At 40.3% G+C, this 16,869-nt stretch overlaps 1 protein-coding gene across 25 annotated transcripts in view; it reads left to right on the top strand.

Moving 5' to 3' along the window:
- Positions 1-6,493: 6,493 nt before the first annotated feature.
- LOC138743264 (follistatin-related protein 5-like) overlaps positions 6,494-16,869 on the top strand; it is a 795,256-nt gene continuing 784,880 nt past the window's right edge. For 22 of the 25 annotated variants that reach the window (XM_069898295.1, XM_069898291.1, XM_069898292.1 and 19 more), the window contains exon 1: positions 6,510-6,760. The gene's annotated coding sequence lies outside the window, so the exon portion shown is untranslated. Of the gene's footprint in view, positions 6,761-7,115; positions 9,799-16,869 lie in introns of those variants that run through there. The other 3 variants (XM_069898298.1, XM_069898290.1, XR_011344764.1) reach the window with 2 other exon arrangements.

The raw sequence follows: 16,869 nt of genomic DNA, 5'->3' as shown, positions 1-16,869 counted from the left end.
GTGCCTGAGCCAGATCATGGTAGTCGATGCTCTGACAGGGTGTTGACTGTAGGCCTGGAAAGTGCATCGGCAATGATGTTGTGCTTTCTGGAGAGGTGTCAGATACGTTACGTGTCAGAAATAAAACTTCTCACACATGAGTCTCTTTAAAACTGATGACACGACAAGCTTTATTTACAAGTCTGCAGAGTTGGACTCAACTGGTTTCTCACCAGTTAAGCCCCGATACATACAGTGCATTGATTTTTATACCCTTATTGTTTGCCCTTCCCCTTCTTATTAATACTGTTTTAATTGGTTAGTATTACAAAAGCATTCTAAGTATAACTGCATTTTTAATTATCACGTTCGTTACGTACGCTGTGAACTCTACATACACTAAATTCTGTTTCTCACCCTTCTTATCAATCCTTTGTCTCCTGCATGTCTCTCACTATGACCATGAAAAGATAGGTTTAAAAAAACATATTCAGCAGATCCTTTTGTCCTTGACTGCTAGTAAACTCCCTGTCCGTTCTGGCTTCCCTGTTTATGATTAATCATCACATTTTAACTTAAGTCATTTTAACCTAAATTCTCTATATAACAATCCACCCCTTTCTCTCTTTAAAATGTGTTGAATATATATATAGATATGAATGGGGATTGTAACCTAGGGAAGAGAAACGTTTTATGATACATTAATCTCACGCTGAAATAAAAGTCTTACAGGGTCTCCCATTCCCCCTGGTTGCATAGCTTGTTGGACCATGGAAATCACCAGGCTGCGTAGACAGGGAATAATACAGGGCAAAATAAGTAGGAGGAATAAAATACCTCCGATGACCCACAAGAAGGTACGCCACCAGGTTCCTCCAAACCATTTGTCCATCCAATTTAATTGTGGGAAAGGATGCCAGGTTTGAACTGGTACATGGGACAATGTACGAATATTATCAGCGATTTTTCGAATGGCTTTGCCATTATCATCAATCTGTAAGCAGCAGTTAGTCAAATTAAGCTTTCCACATACACCTCCTTCCGTGGCTAGGAGATAGTCTAGGGCCAGACGGTTCTGATATATAGCAGAGCGCATTTGACCTTGCTGGGATGCAAGTAATTGCAGGGCGAAATCGTAAAGTAAGAGGTTTTTCTCCAGGAACACAAGTCCAGTCTGAGTTCGTATCAGGGTCCTGAGGCGCCTCTACAGGTCCCTTAAATCTGGATGCGTGCGTCCACCCTTTCTCTCTTGTTCGTGCTGCAGCCTCTGTAGTTAAGAGAACTTGGTATGGACCTTCCCACTGGGGCTGGAGTTTTTCAGTTTTCCAGGTCTTGATGAGAATCCAGTCTCCTGGTTCCACTTTGTGTAAAGAAAAGTCTAAAGGCGGTGTTTGTGCCAATAGTCCTCTCTTTCGTAAATCTGCAAGAGAGCGTGACAGTGCCTGTAAATAGTTCCTAACAAATATATCCCCTTCCCCCAAGGTGGGACACCCCTCAACTGTACTCCAGAAGGGAAGTCCAAACATCATTTCATAAGGGGACAGCCCTACATCTTTTCGTGGGGCAGTACGAATTCTCAATAAAGCCAGGGGCAGACACTTTATCCAAGGCATTTTAGTTTCCACCATTAACTTTGTCAATTGCATTTTTAGTGTTCCATTCATACGTTCAACCCTCCCTGAGCTTTGTGGATGCCAAGGGGTATGTAATTTCCAAGAGACCTGTAATGCATTACAAATCAATTGCTGGATTTTTGAAGAAAAATGTGGACCCCTGTCTGAGTCTATAGAATCCATTATACCATATCTGGGGATTATCTGCTCTAGGAGGAGGCGAGCTACTGTAGAGGCTGTAGTATTTATTGTTGGGAAGGCTTCCACCCATCGGGTAAAGTGATCTATTATCACCAACAGATATTTCCATCTTTGGACTTGAGGTAACTCTGTGAAGTCGATCTGGATACGTTGAAAAGGGCGTATGGCTAATGGTTGACCTCCCATGGTCCCTGTCCTCATCACCTTCTTATTAATTTTTGTGCATAGGTGACAATTCTGCACCTCCTGTTGGGCCAAGGTGTAGATTCCCTTACACACATATTCTCGAAGCACTGTGTCACATAAGGCTTGGGTGCCCCAGTGGCTCTGATGATGCAGATGTTTTAAAACATTGCGAGTTATTTCTTTATTTAGAACCATTCTTCCATCTGGTGTCTTCCATGTTCCATCAGGCAACTGGCTTGCGCCCAGCTGAGCCATGTCCTTTCCTTCCTTAGCAGTGAAAATAGGAGCCTTCTTTATGCCTTGCCTTATTGGGATTAAGGTCAGCAAATGGACTTCTTGTTGCATGGCTGCCCTTTTGGCTTCTTCATCAGCCAGTCTGTTTCCAATTGCCGTCGGGGTATCTCCCCTCTGATGGCCTGGTATGTAGACCACTGCTATTTCCTGGGGTAATGTCAAGGCTTCTAAAGTCAGAGTAATCATCTGTTCGTGTGCCAATTCCTTTCCTCTTGATGTAATTAGACCACGCTCCTTCCAGATCTTACCAAAGGTATGCACTACCCCGTATGCGTATTTGGAATCAGTGTAAATCGTTCCAATTTTCTTTGCCAGTATTCTGAGGGCTCTCTGCAAGGCATATAGTTCAAAGGATTGTGCTGACCAGCTTCCGGGTAGTCTCGTGGATTCTACTACTTTCCAAGTATTTCCTTCTATTATAGCATACCCACTTCTTCTCATTCCGTCAACACATCTGGCGGAGCCGTCAATGTAGAATTCATATCCTTCTCCCAGAGGAGTATCGCAAAGGTCTTCTCGGGTCTTGGTCTGAAGATCTGTCAACTCGACACAGTCATGCTCCACCTCTCTCTCTGTTTCACTGCCGTATAAAAACTGAGCTGGGTTGCAGCTATTAATCTTTGCAAACTGTAGATCTTCTCCGACCATTAAAATGGTTTCATACTTTAATATGTGAGAATCAGTCAGCCATCGATGGGCAGTTTGTGTTAATAAAACACTCACAGAATGGGAGGTGTACACAGTCATCTTTCCTCCAAAAGTAAGTTTACGTGCTTCCTCTACCAATAGAGCAGCAGCCGCTACTCCCTGGATACACGTCGGCCATCCGCGAGACACTGGGTCCATCATTTTGGAAAGGAAAGCCACTGGGTGTCGCTGACCGCCTTTTTCCTGTGTTAAAACTCCCACAGCTGTTCCTTGGTTATGAGTGACAAATAGCTGGAAGGGCTGTTTTAAAGAGGGCAGAGTGAGTACTGGGGCTCGTGTCAGGCGATGCTTCAAGTCCTCGAACCATCCTTCCTCCTCCTGGGTCCATTTCAATGGATATTCATTTTCATTTGTCAGTTTTTCATACATAAACTTCACCAAAGCTGAGTAGTCCTCTATCCATAACCTACAGTAACCTAAGAGTCCCAGGAATTGTCTTATTTCCTTCTTATTACGGGGTAACGGCATTCTAGTGATTCCCGCAATCCGTTCAGGGGTAATCCGTTTCTGTCCTTTACTTATCTGGTGTCCCAGATATATCACAGTTCTCTCAACAAACTGTAACTTGTTCCTGGACACCCGTAGACCCTTTTTCCCCAGATAATTCAAGAGTCTAATGGTATCTCCCCTCATTTCTTGTTCCTTGGGTCCTGATAATAGTAAATCGTCCACATACTGCATTAGTTGGGAATCATCAGATTGTGGATAGTCCACCAGGATTTGTTCTAGCATTTGTCCAAACAGGTTTGGAGATTCAGTGAACCCTTGGGGCAATACAGTCCACCGAAACTGTCTCCGTCTACCTGTCCATGGATTTTCCCATTCAAACGCAAACATATCTCTACTTTCCTCTTCTAATGGACACGTCCAGAAGGCATCCTTCAAGTCGATAACACTAAACCACTCATGGTCTGGGGGAATCCGACTCATAATAGTATAGGGATTAGGCACCACTGGGTGGCGGGTCTGAACAATAGCATTCAAACTTCTTAGATCCTGAACTAGGCGATAGGATCCATCTGACTTTTTCACTGGGAGTATAGGGGTGTTATAAGGTGACATGCATTCTTCTAATAGTCCGTCTCGTATTAGAGTCTCAATTACCGGCTGTAGCCCTTTTCTCCCTTCCAAAGAAATAGGATACTGACGTTTCCTTACCGGCTGATGACCTGGTATTAATGTGACATGTAAAGGTGGGATGTCCAGACCTCCTCGATTTCCCTCCTTATACCAGACTCTCTCGTCAATCTGCCGTTCATCCTCTTCCTTTAGAGCACAGAGGTGGACTCGCACTTCTCCGTCCACAGGGAGAGCACCCAAACCTAGGAGAGCCTGTAAGTCCCTTCCTAGGAGGTTAAATCCAGCCGACGGTAACAACAAGAGGTCTTGTACCCCTTCTCTTTCTTCCAGTTTCACTGTTACTTGGGGAATTATTGATACCATTCTGGGAGCCCCTTCTATCCCAGAAATTGTCAAATTACTTTTTACAGGCTCAGTTCCGATTGGCACAGTTATTACACTACTTCGTTCCGCTCCTGTGTCCACCATAAACACCACCTCTTCTCCCTTGGGACCAATTTTTAGTTTTACCAGGGGTTCCCTCTTATACTTGGTCCCTAACATTTGGAACCCCTGACCCCCCTAATCTTCTTCCATAAGTTCGAGGGCACGCAATTCCCTCTTGTATCGGGGGCATTCCCTCTTAAAGTGTCCTTCCTCATTGCAGTAATAGCACTTAACGAACCTCCGGGGTCTTCCCTCTCTTGGATATCTTGGATTGTTTAGAGGAAGGTTTTCTTTTCTTTCCCCTCTGGATTCGGCATTCATCTGTCGGATAGTCTGTACCATAACCTTTGTCGCCCTCTTTTGATCTTCTTCTTCTCTCTGCACATATACTTTTTGCGCCTTTTTTAACAGGTCACTTAGGGGTTTTTCGCTCCAGTCCTCCTCCTTTTCTAGTTTCTTTCTAATGTCCTGCCATGATTTGGAAACAAATTCAATTCGAATAAGCTGTTCACCCATTGGTGTACTAGGGTCCACGCCCGCATACTGTTGGACATTCTTTCTCACCCTCTCCAAAAAATCAGTTGGGGACTCATCTTTCCCCTGGTGGTTCCCAAATGCCTTGGTGAAATTGTGACCCTTTGGCACAGCCTCCCGTATCCCTTTAATTGTCCACTCTCTATATTGTCTCATACTTGCCAATCCCTCGGGTGTTCATTTGTCCCACCTGGGTTCATTTAAGGGATATTTTTGTTCATGGGGTCTGGGGTCCCCAGGTTGTTCATATTCCCACATGAGGAGGGCAGCCCGTCGAATCATCTGCCTCTCCTGGGGTGAGAATAATGTTCCCATTATTGCCTGCATCTCTTCCCACGTATATGTGTTTGGTCCCAGGAATTGGTCGAGCTGTTCAGCCAGTCCTATAGGATCTTCCAATAACTTTTTCATTTCTTTCTTAAATCCCTGCACCTCTGTACTAGTTAGGGGAACATTCACATATCCCGTTCCCCCTCCCGGTCCTCCCATAGGAACTTCCCTCAGGGGATTTAGGCTTATTGAAAACTTTGATGGTCCTGGACCAGTCTGGGATCTTGTCCAGGGTCGGTTTACCGGTGGAAGTTTAGGGTCCGACTCCCTTAATTCATCCTTTTTTTCCCGGCCCCCTTCGGGGCAATCAGATTCATCACCTTTCCACTCCGGTAATGAGCTTTCCTCGGGCGCAGTAGGCACCGGGGGAATATAAGGAGGGGGAAGGTTGTCCAGAGGTTCCCATTTCATTTCTCCCGCTACCCTCAATTTAAAACATTCTGTTAAGGATCCTGGCCAGGGAACCCAACAAAATGCATACGCTGACTCTTCTTGATTCACCTTTGGTCTCGAATTTACATATATGTTTAATGCTTGTCTAACCCAATCCTCATCAGATCCAAATTTCGGCCACCAGACCGAGGAACCTTTAATAGGTTGTTTTGACCAAAGGAGACAATATTGGACCATCTTTTTCTTGTTTTTGTCCCGATATCTTTTACTATCCCAATTTTCAAACATTCTCCCCAAAGGGCTGTCAAGGGGAACTCCCAGGAATTGTCCTGAATTTTCAGACGAGCCCTTAGATTTTGATCCTCCCATTTTCCCACCTAGATCTGTTTATCGTTGCTGAGGACCCTCTCGTTCTGGACCCTACTCCCTTCTTCTCAGACGCCTCGTCGGAGGTACTGTCCCTCCTTCGGTTACCGCTGAGGTTTTCCTGGGGTTGACCCCTCTCTTCTCGGCACTTCGTTGGAGGTGCTGTCCCTCCTTCGGTTACCGCCGAGGTTTCCCTGGGGTCTATCCTAGAGTCCCGCGACAGGGTCCTCACGCTACAACAAAAGATCTATACCTGATCTATTACGTTAGGTTTTAACGTTTTAAATTTTAACGTTTAAAATTTTCATTTTAACCTAAATTCTCTATATAACATTACGGAGTTCTGTGTTGTGTATTGGCCTATGTGTTGTGTGGTTTTATGCTAAAAAGTGACAGTTTGCATTAGAGAGGAGCCAAGGTGAAGGTGGACTGCTGAGAGAGTGGGAGACGGACTGACCATGTGCAGAAAATGATCTAAAAATTTCTGGACTTGGACAATAAACCACCACAAGCTGATGCTGTGGAGTGGAAGAAGGCCCAGAGCATGAGTCATGGTCTGAAGGACAGTTTAGAATGTTGCGATTTCAAAAAGGATGAACATTCTGAAGGCAGCCAGAAGGATCAGGATCAGGCCAGTGGTACCTCTCTCTGTAAGCAACACAAGACAACTTCAAATTTTGTGCTCTCTCTCTCTCTCTCTCTCAAAGATCTTTTGGCTTCAGTTTACCAAACAATGAATTTTGTTTATGATCTTTGCTTCAGTTGAGATCAAAGTTTTGTGAATCGTGTGTGATTTGTGTTTGTTTTGTGTCTAAGTTTTTCTGTGTGATGGTTGGAAATATAACTTAGATTTTAATTACATATGTTATATTTAGACTGGGGAATTTATTAGTTTTACACTGTTATAGAAATTTGCATAGTAACCATTGTTATAAAAGGGGGGATTTTGAATTAAAGTTTAAAGGAAAATTTTTTGTTAATAAAGTAATTGTTCATCTTTCCCCCTGTGTGATAGGCCTTCTTTATGGTTGCTGGTTTGATCTTGTAACAGATAGCAGTGGTGAATTCAGAGATGTAGGACAAGTGTCTCTGTTGTTGGACAGACCATGGGTCGGAGGAGTTTGCGAAGGTAAAAGTAAGTGGCTTGTGGTTAGTGTAGATGGTGAACGGGCACCCTTCCAGGAAATAATGGAAATGGCGGACAGCCAGATAAAGGACAAGTAGTTCTCTGTCAAATGTGCTGTATTTCAATTCCGGTGGTCGCAGATCTTGACTGAAAAATTTGAGGGGTTGCCATGAGTCATCAATGAACTGTTCCAGAACAGCGCCCATGGCCACGTTGAACACCGATGGTGAGGGTTGTTGGTACATCCATCTGTGGGTATAGCAGTATTGTAGTGTGGGCCAGGACTTCTTTAATTTGTTCAAACGCACTGTATGCCTCTTCTGTCTCCATTGGACCTCCTTCGATGAGGTTGACTTTAAGTGAAGAGAGGGCGCATAATTTTGGCTGCTGCAGGGATGAACCTGTTGTAGAAATTCACCATGCCCATGAATTCCTGAAAGCCCTTCAGTGTTGTTGGTCTAGCAAATCGCTGGTTGGCATTGACTTTGTCTGGTAAAAAGGTGGCGTCGGCTGGATGATCTTGGGGCCCAGAAAATCTATTTCCATGAGGCTGAACTGGCACTTCTTTGGATTAACTGTGAGGCCGAAATGTGCGAGGTGAGTGAACAGCTGGCAGAGGTGCCACATGTGTTTTGCAGGTGAACTGCTGGCTACCAGGATGTTGTCGAGGTAGATGAAAAGGAAAGGCGAGTTTCTCCTGACTGCGTCCATGAGGCACTGAAAGGTCTGTGCTGTGTTTTTCAAACCAAATGGCATGTGTAGGAACTTGAAGAGGCTGAAAGGGGTGATGATAGCAGTCCTTTAGACGTCATCCAAGTGTACAGAGATCTGATGGTATCTCTGGATTAAGTCAACTTTGGAGTAAAGCTTTGCGCTGTGAGAATTCACTGCCAAATCCTGGATATGGGGAATTGGGTAGCGGCCCGGTATCATTGTGTCATTTAGGCATCTGCAATTGCTACAGGGCCTCCAGCTACCATTGGACTTCAGCACCAAGTGGAGGGGTGAGCCCCATGGACTATCGGAACAACGGACAATGCCAGCACCACCATGTGCCTAAACTCTTCCTTGACTAGGTTGAATTTGTTTGAGGCCAGGCGGCAGGCATGTGAAGGCAATGGTGGACCAGTGGTAGCAATATGGTGTTAGGTGCTGTGTTTGGGCGTGGCTGCCATAAACTGTGGGGGCAGAATGGAGGGAAATCTGTGAGGAGTTGGCCGTATTGGCTGTGTTTGGTCTGCACTGAAGCGAGCTGGGTGGACGATACGTTTGATCAGCCGATGGCACCGCGTAGAAAGTCTGAGTATGGACTAGTTGCTTACCCTGGAGATTGATGAGTAGAGAGTGGGCCCAGAGGAAATCTGCACCGAGCAGGGGTTTGTCCACTGAAGCAAGGATGAAGGACCACTGGAATTGTTGTTACTTAAACATACAGGAATCTGTCTTTTGCCAAAGGTTCATATGGCGGTGTTATTGGCAGCCCGAAGGGAAGAATTGTGTGGTCTCATAGGTGTCTTGAGTGCTATAGTGGGTATGATGCTAATCTCTGCCACCATGTCCACCAGGAACTTGCAGTCTGAGATGCTGTCCCAGATGTGGAGATAGCTATTTGGTTGGCTAGCCTCTGCAGCCACTAACGATGGCTGGCTACACCATTTCCCGGGAACGAACAAGGCTGGTGGCATCTGCGGGCGGATGCCCTCCAACGTTGGTGTTAGAAACACCATTTTATCAGGCCTCTCTGTCCTCTGACAGGGTGGAACTTGCTCACATGGTGGACTGAACTTGGGCATTGTCCTCAGTGGTGGCCATGAAATCTAGTTAATGGAGTCTATGGCTTTGCATTTTGAATGGTAGAGAACATTTGTGGGTGTCACTGAAATCGGCGTCACCCAAGAGGAGTCTGATGTCCTTTGACATCTGCTTGAGGAGCGCTTGTTTGAACATGAGGCAGGGCTTGTGTCCTTCTGCAAGCATTAGCATCTCATCCACGAGGGCAGAGGGGATTCTATCACCCAGACCACCCAAGTGAAGGAGTCTGGCTGCTCACTCACACCATGAGAGGCCGTATGTGCTAATGAGGAGGTTTTTTAGAGCCATGTATTTACCTTCTTCTGGAGGTGCTTGAATGAGATAATCAACTCATGAGGAAGCTTCCTGGTTAAACGAGCTGACAACGTAGAAATATCTTGTCGAATCAGAGGTTATCTGTTTGATCTGGAACTGAGCCTCCAAGTATGGGGCCTTTTCATCCAGAACATTGGCAGATTTAATGAATCGGCATCTACAGCTGCTTGTTTCATTGTTTTGAGTCTTCAGGACGTGAAGACTCGTTGGGATCACCAATGTAGCGTGTTGTGAGTGAGGGCAGCGAAGAGAATGAGAATGTGAGCTCTGGTATCACAACTGCTGCAACCTTTAAGCCTTATTCCATACCTCCCCCAACATTCCGATGACACAAGCGTGTACACGACCTTCTGGCCTGGACCAGAAAAGACTACATCCTTGCCACGGCTGCTCTGCTGACCACACATGACAAGTCGGGTCAGTTCGCTGCTACAAGTATGTGTGTCGCCACAATTTAACTTTTAGAATGAGGTTTACAGGATTTAATGCCTTAGTGCTTATACATTTTGAGCAGAGTTTGCTTTTGATATACAAATCATTTAGCTTATAAAATGCTGTTCTTTGATTCTGAATTAACAATTTGAATTAATAAATCTTTTAGCTTTTAAAATGCTCAGCTTTTGATTTTGAAATAACTATTTAAATGAATATATTAATAGTTGTGTTTTACTACAAGGTTTTTTCTCTTAATTGGCAATGTGTGCTGTTATATTATGGAAACATAATAACATTAACTTGCTATTAATTGTACTAGCTTTGCTTTGTTTCAATTGGGAACTTTCAAATTTTCATTATAATTTTGGAGTGTTGCCAGCAGGAAAATATTTTGGGGATGGGCAGATTAGTTAGCTGCACACTGTCTGTCTTTTGGTCAGCTTTCTAGCTTTGGGTGGAGGGAGGGAGGGGTGTTAATATTTCCTTTGTACTTGTTTTTGATTGGTATAATCATGCCTGTAATGGGTACTTTACATTTGGTGCTTGCTTCATATGTTTGATATTAGTTCCCTATTTGTTAGCTTCTTACTCATTAAAGAGTTAAGGTGGATCAAGTAATTCAGTAACTTAGTTTTAATGTCAAAGGATTAAATCACCCTGTAAAACGAAAAAGCATTCTTCCTTGTGCTAAAAAGTTTAAGGTCCAAATTTTATTTTTGCAAGAAATGCATATATGTAACAGTGATAACATGCATTTTTATTAGAAGATGAAATGGGCAGCCTTTTCTCTCATCATTTCAGGCCAAATCCAGGGGGGCATCAATTTTTATAGATCATGTTTTCATCTTGTTCAACATAATGTTGTCTCAGACTCCAATGGTCACTTTGTTATTGTAGATAAGGAAATTGTATAATAAATGAGTGGTGTTTGCTAATACTTTTATGCCCTTTATGTGGATGTCCCTGGATTTTTTGAACTTTATTTTTCAGTATTATCTGATTTGAGTTTTTATTCATTAGTGATGGGCAGAGACTTAAACTGTTGGTTAGACCTGGTTTTAGATCACTCATCTTATAAATCAGTCACTTTGAATAAATTGGCTTTATTCATTCAATCTATTTTTATTAAAATGTGGTATCATTGATGTCTGGCATTTTTTTTCATCCAGAAGACAGGGAATATTCATTTTTTTCTTACATTCACCATACATACTCACGGATTGACTTTTTTTTTACTGATAGTCAAATAATCCCACTAATTTGATCTTGTAAATATAAAAATACAGTCATTTCTGACGATCTCTTTAAACTTACCTGGTCTTCCCCAAATAAATAGACATTGGCATTTTAATTCAATCCTATTACCTGATAAAGATTTTTTAAATGTTCTTGGAGGAACAAATTACTCTTTATTTTGGAAAAAAAAATACTGTGGAAGAGACTTCTAATCTTCTTGTTTGGGATGTTTTTAAGGCTTATATTAGGGGACAAATGATCTCTTATACTGCATGCATTGGGAAAAAAGCAAATCAAGAGAAAACTGATTTAGCTAACCAACCTAAAGAATTAGATCAAAGGTATGCTCTGACTCCAGAATCTGCTTTATATAAATGGTGTGTTGAAATTAAAAATAAACATGAGCTTCTTCTAATGTATCCAATTGAAAGTCAACTTTTAAAAGCTAAAAGTCAATTCTATATTCATGGAGATAAAACAGGCAAACTGTTAACTATCATTTAAAAGCTTTAGTAGCCAAACAACAAATAAAAAAAAAAATTCATAAAGCTAATGGTGTTGTGATAACTGATCATTTATAAATTAATGATACCTTTAAGGAATTTTATTCTGAACTGTGTAGCTCTGATAATAGTGTGAAGAATAATTTCTTAGATCATTTGAATATTCCTGTGCTATCTGCTGATAAACAAAAGAAATTGGATTAACCTATTTTGTATGAATAAATTGCCTTGGCTATAGGTTCATTGCATTATGGGAAGTCACCATGTCCTGATGGATTTCCTGGAGAATTTTATAAGACTTTTTCCTTACTATTTACACCTTATCTATGTTCAGATTTTTTTTGTGGTTCTTTTAAATTGGGCAAATTGCCACAATCTTTTAAAAAGGCCTCCATCTCGCTAATTCTTAATAAAAATCCTGCCAATTGTTCTTTGTACAGACCAATTTTTCGTACTGACCAATTTGTCTACTCAATGTTGACACTAAAATTCTATCCAAAGTTTTGGCTCATAGACAGGAAAATATTTTGTCATATCTGAAGATCAGACTGTATTTATTAAAAATCACCTATTCCCATTTCAATATATGCCATTTATTAAATATTATATGCTCTCCTTCTAAGGAGGTTTCAGAATGTGTGATATCTCTGAATGTGGAGAAAGATTTTGATTGGATAGAATTGAATTATTTATTTAATTTATAAAAATGTAATTTTGGGATTGAATTTATTCAATGGATTAAGTTACTATATTTATCACCTTCTGCCTGTGTTCTTACTAACTTCCAGAATTCTAAACCATTTAAACTTCAGCATGGAACGAGACAAAGATTCCATTTAAGTACATTGCTTTTTGACCTGGCTTTACAACCCATAGCTATCGCTTTTCGAGAATCTAATGATATTGCTGGTATTTTAAGGAAGGGGACAGCGCCCAAAGGTTTGCTTTATGTTGATGATTTATTGCTATTTATTTCTAAACTTGAGACACCATTGCCTTTGATTTCTCATTTTAGTCAATTTTCATACTATAAGTTAAATCTGCATAACCATATAACCATATACAGCACAGAATAGGCCAGTTTGGCCCTACTAGTCCATGCCAGAACAAATTCCCACCCTCCTAGTCCCACTGACCAGCACCTGGTCCATACCCCTCCAATCCTCTCCCCTCCATGTAATTATCCAGTCTTTCCTTAAATGTAAATAACGTCCTCACTTCAACCACCTCTGCCAGAAGCTTATTCCACATCCCAACCACCCTTTGTGTGAAGAAATTTCCCCTCATGTTCCCCTTATAATTTTCCCCCTGCAATCTCAAACCATGGCCTCTGATTTGAATATCCCCTACTCTTAATTGAAAAAGCCTATCCACGTTGACTCTCTCTGTCCCTTTTAAAATCTTGAACACCTCCATCAAATCCCCCCTCAATCTTCTACGCTCCAGAGAAAAAAGCCCCAGGCTGTTCAACCTTTCTCTGTATCTCAAACCCTGACTTCCTGTCAACATTCTTATGAACCTTCTCTGCACTCTCTATTTTGTTTATATCCTTCCTATAATTTGGTGACCAAAACTGCACACAGTATTCCAAACTTGGCCTCACCAATGCATGAAGAGTGAACTTTTTCTTTTGAATAATTTGACACCGATAAATACTAACCTTCCCTTTAAAATAATAAGAAATCAATTTATCTATTTGGGTGTAACAATCACTAAAAGCTATAAAAATTCTCACTTTAATCAAATACGTGAGAGTGGCATTATCAAATTAGTTGCCCCTTTCTTTATCATTAATTGTCCAAATCCACTCTATTAAAATTAATATATTATCTAAAATTATATACCTTTTTCAGGCTTTGCTTATTTTTATTCATGTCTTATTTTTGATTCCTTTGACTCAATGTTATCTTATATATGGAAAAATAAGCATCCTCGCCTAAACAAAGTCCAGCATCCTCGCCTAAACAAAGACCATTCACAAAAGTTTAAAAAGAATGGAGGTTTAGCCTTACCAAATTTTAGGTTCTGTTATTGGGCAGTTAATATACAAAATTTTACTTCTTGGTCTTATTACATTAACTGTGAAGACTGTCCATTATGGCTTTCTTTGGAATTTAATTCTGTTACAAAATTTTCTGTTATTTCCCTTCTTGGATATTCACTTCCCATATCTTTAAATAAATTAATTCATTACCCAGTGGTTAAACATACCTTGAGGATCTGGATACAATTGAGAAAACATTTTTGGCTTATTGATATTTTCTTTTTCTAGTCCTATTTTGTCTAATTATTTCTTTAAAGCTTCCATAATTGATGTAATTTTTAAAAATGGTACAGATTAGGCAGTAAATGTTTTAAAGATTTATTCATCAAAGGAAGCCTTGCTTCTTTTGAACAACTCTCAGCCAAATATAGATTACTAAATACTCATTTTTCTCATTATTTACAGATTAGGGATTTTATTGCAATCTCAATTGCATACATTTCCTATGAGTACAGATAAGAATTTAATAGAAGTAATTTTTAATTTGCAACCTTTCTATAATGGTTTAATGTCTAACATTTATAACATGTTGGAAATAAGGGGATCCTTTAGATAAAATTTAAAAAATCTGGGAGCAGGACCAACAGCTTTTAATGTCTGAAGAAACCTGGAATGTAATTTTGAAACTGGTTAATTTTCAAATTCTTTATGTGCCCATCACTCCCTCCTACAATTTAAAGTCATTCATGGAGCTTACATGTCCAACGTCAAATGATCTCATTTTTATGAGGATATATCCTCATTGTGATAGATGGAATAATAGATGTTTTGGATATGCTAGAGCCTTGAGAAGTACTAGAATGAAGTATTTCTAACTTTTTTTCTGTACTTTTTAGAGTAAATCTTAAGCCTAATCCTTTAACTTCCTTGGAATTGTTGGAGAGAGTGGCATAACTCTAATGGCATCTGATTTGCATGTGTTGGCTTTTACTTCTATGGCTAGGCAGGCAGTGTTACTCAGATGGAAGGATGTTGCTCTGCCTACTCATTCCCAATGGCTACGAGATGTCACATATTGCTTAAATTTAGAGAAGATTAGATGGTCAATATCTGATTTGAATTTAAATTTTCAAACACTGTGAGGACCCTTTTTGAATTATTTACAGAATCCCTGATTTGATATGAATGCAGAAGTGTTGACTAATTAGGTAATTTATCATTTTGATAAATTATCATTCTTATCCTTGCCAAACAGCTTTGTTTTCGGTAGTGGGTTTAGATCTTTTTACAATAAAATAATAAAATATTACTGTAATATAATTTGTTGAATTGAGAATGCAAGATACTGTGAATGAATTGGTATGATTTAAGTTCAATTTATTTTTTTTAAACTTTTAATATGTATTCCTATGTACTCTATTTTTTTTTTTATTGTGGAACTTCAATTTTAATTTCAAAAAAAGTTGAAAAGTAAAAGAATAATTTATAGTGCAACGATTATGTTAAAATATGCACTCTTTCTTCATGTTAATGAGATTGTCCTCAGCTGCTTATTATCAATATTCCTTTGAAAATAATTATTATTTCATTGAACTGCAAAACAATTAATTGTTTCGAGACCAAATACTGCTATGGGGTAGTTTACCCAGATTCCTAATGAGACAACAGGGATTTACAGTAGAGCCGAATACTACTGAGAAAGTCTATATAACAGTGCACTTCTAATGATGCTTGGTTACTCTTTCCCCAGAAGTTCTGTTGAATGCAGAATGATTGAAAGATATTTATAATTTGCTATTCTTTTAAATAATCAAAGCATTCCTAACTTTTGAATATCTGTTGTGGGAAACTGTTGCTTCCTATATTCTTTATTTGCTGAATTACAGTCCAAGGTGGCTTATAGTCACTACATTTAAGGGAATTTGATACATATTGTCCTGAGTTGAATTTGATCTCATGCTCAAGAATGTCCTAACTTGCTCTACTGGCCATCAAAAAAAAAATTGTTTGATAAAAGAATATTCATATCGACTGGTCATGAGCATTGGCTGTAAAGCTAGAATGATTCAGGTTATATACAGCATATATATGGCATGAGTATATCATATGAGGAATTTTAAGTTAACATAGAATGCTGAAGCACAGTACAGTCCCTTTGGCCCTTGATAGTGTGCTGAACCATATATTCCTTTAAAAAACTATTATGCCCTCCCTACCTCATAAACCACTCTATTTATTCCATCCATGTGCCTATCTAAGAGTCTCTTAAATGTTTCAGTCTCCACCACCATCCCCAGCAAGGCATTCTAGCACCCATAACTCTCTGTGTTTTAAAAAAAAACTTGCCCTCGATGTCTCCCCTAAACTTCTCTCCTTTCACTTTGTACATATGTTGTCTGGTGTTTGCTATTTCTGCCCTCTATTAAATCTCCTCTCATCCTTCTATGCCCCAAAGAGAAAAGTCCTAACTCTACTAACCTTGTTTTCCAATCCAGGCAATATCCTGGTAAATCTTCTTTGCACTCTCTCCATAGTTTCCACATCCTCCCTATAATGAGGTGACCAAACTGAACACAATACTCTAAATGTGATGTCAGCAGATATTTGTGGAGTTGCAACATGAGCTCTTGACCTTGAACTCAATCCTATATTAATCAAACCCAACATCCCATAGGCCTCTTAACCAAGGTCCCGCTGTTCATCCACACTCTTAAGTAACCCACCATTAACCCTGTACTCAGCCTTCTGGTTTGTCCTTCCAAACTGCAACACCTCACACTTATCTGGATTGAACTCCATCTGCCACTTCTCCGCCCAACTCTGCATCCTGTTTATATCCTTTTGTAACCTACGACAACGTTCAGCACCATTCACAATTCCTCCAACCTTCATATACTCCACAAACGATCACAATGAGCAGGTTGTCCCTGAACAGATCCCTGCGGACCTCAGTTAGAGGTCAGAGATTTAAAATGAAGAAAATCCTAGTTAATCAGAAATTAGGGAAACATTTTTCTCCATAAATTATAGATGTAGGAACAAAAGTAATTCATGTAGAGCAACCGCTGAAGCAAAAGAGCCCCAAGTTCCAGTGTAGATCATATTCCTGCAGGAATATGATCTAACAGGCCTTTTACTGAATCATTTGATTGAAATGCTATTATAAATGGTCACATTGTTTACACAAGGAAAATTCAATCAAATGACTCCATTGGGAACCATTGGGCTCGTTTACCAAAGGATACAATCAAATTTAACGATCTAATGTCAAATGTATTGTTGGCATTTGCAGACACATGACATTTTAAGATTTTTGCAGTGTGTAAAATGATGTTGGTACCCATGGAA

Source organism: Narcine bancroftii, chromosome 9 (assembly GCF_036971445.1).
Source record: "Narcine bancroftii isolate sNarBan1 chromosome 9, sNarBan1.hap1, whole genome shotgun sequence".
Classification (NCBI taxonomy): Eukaryota; Metazoa; Chordata; class Chondrichthyes; order Torpediniformes; family Narcinidae; genus Narcine; species Narcine bancroftii.
This window is presented reverse-complemented; position numbering and strand designations above follow the sequence as displayed.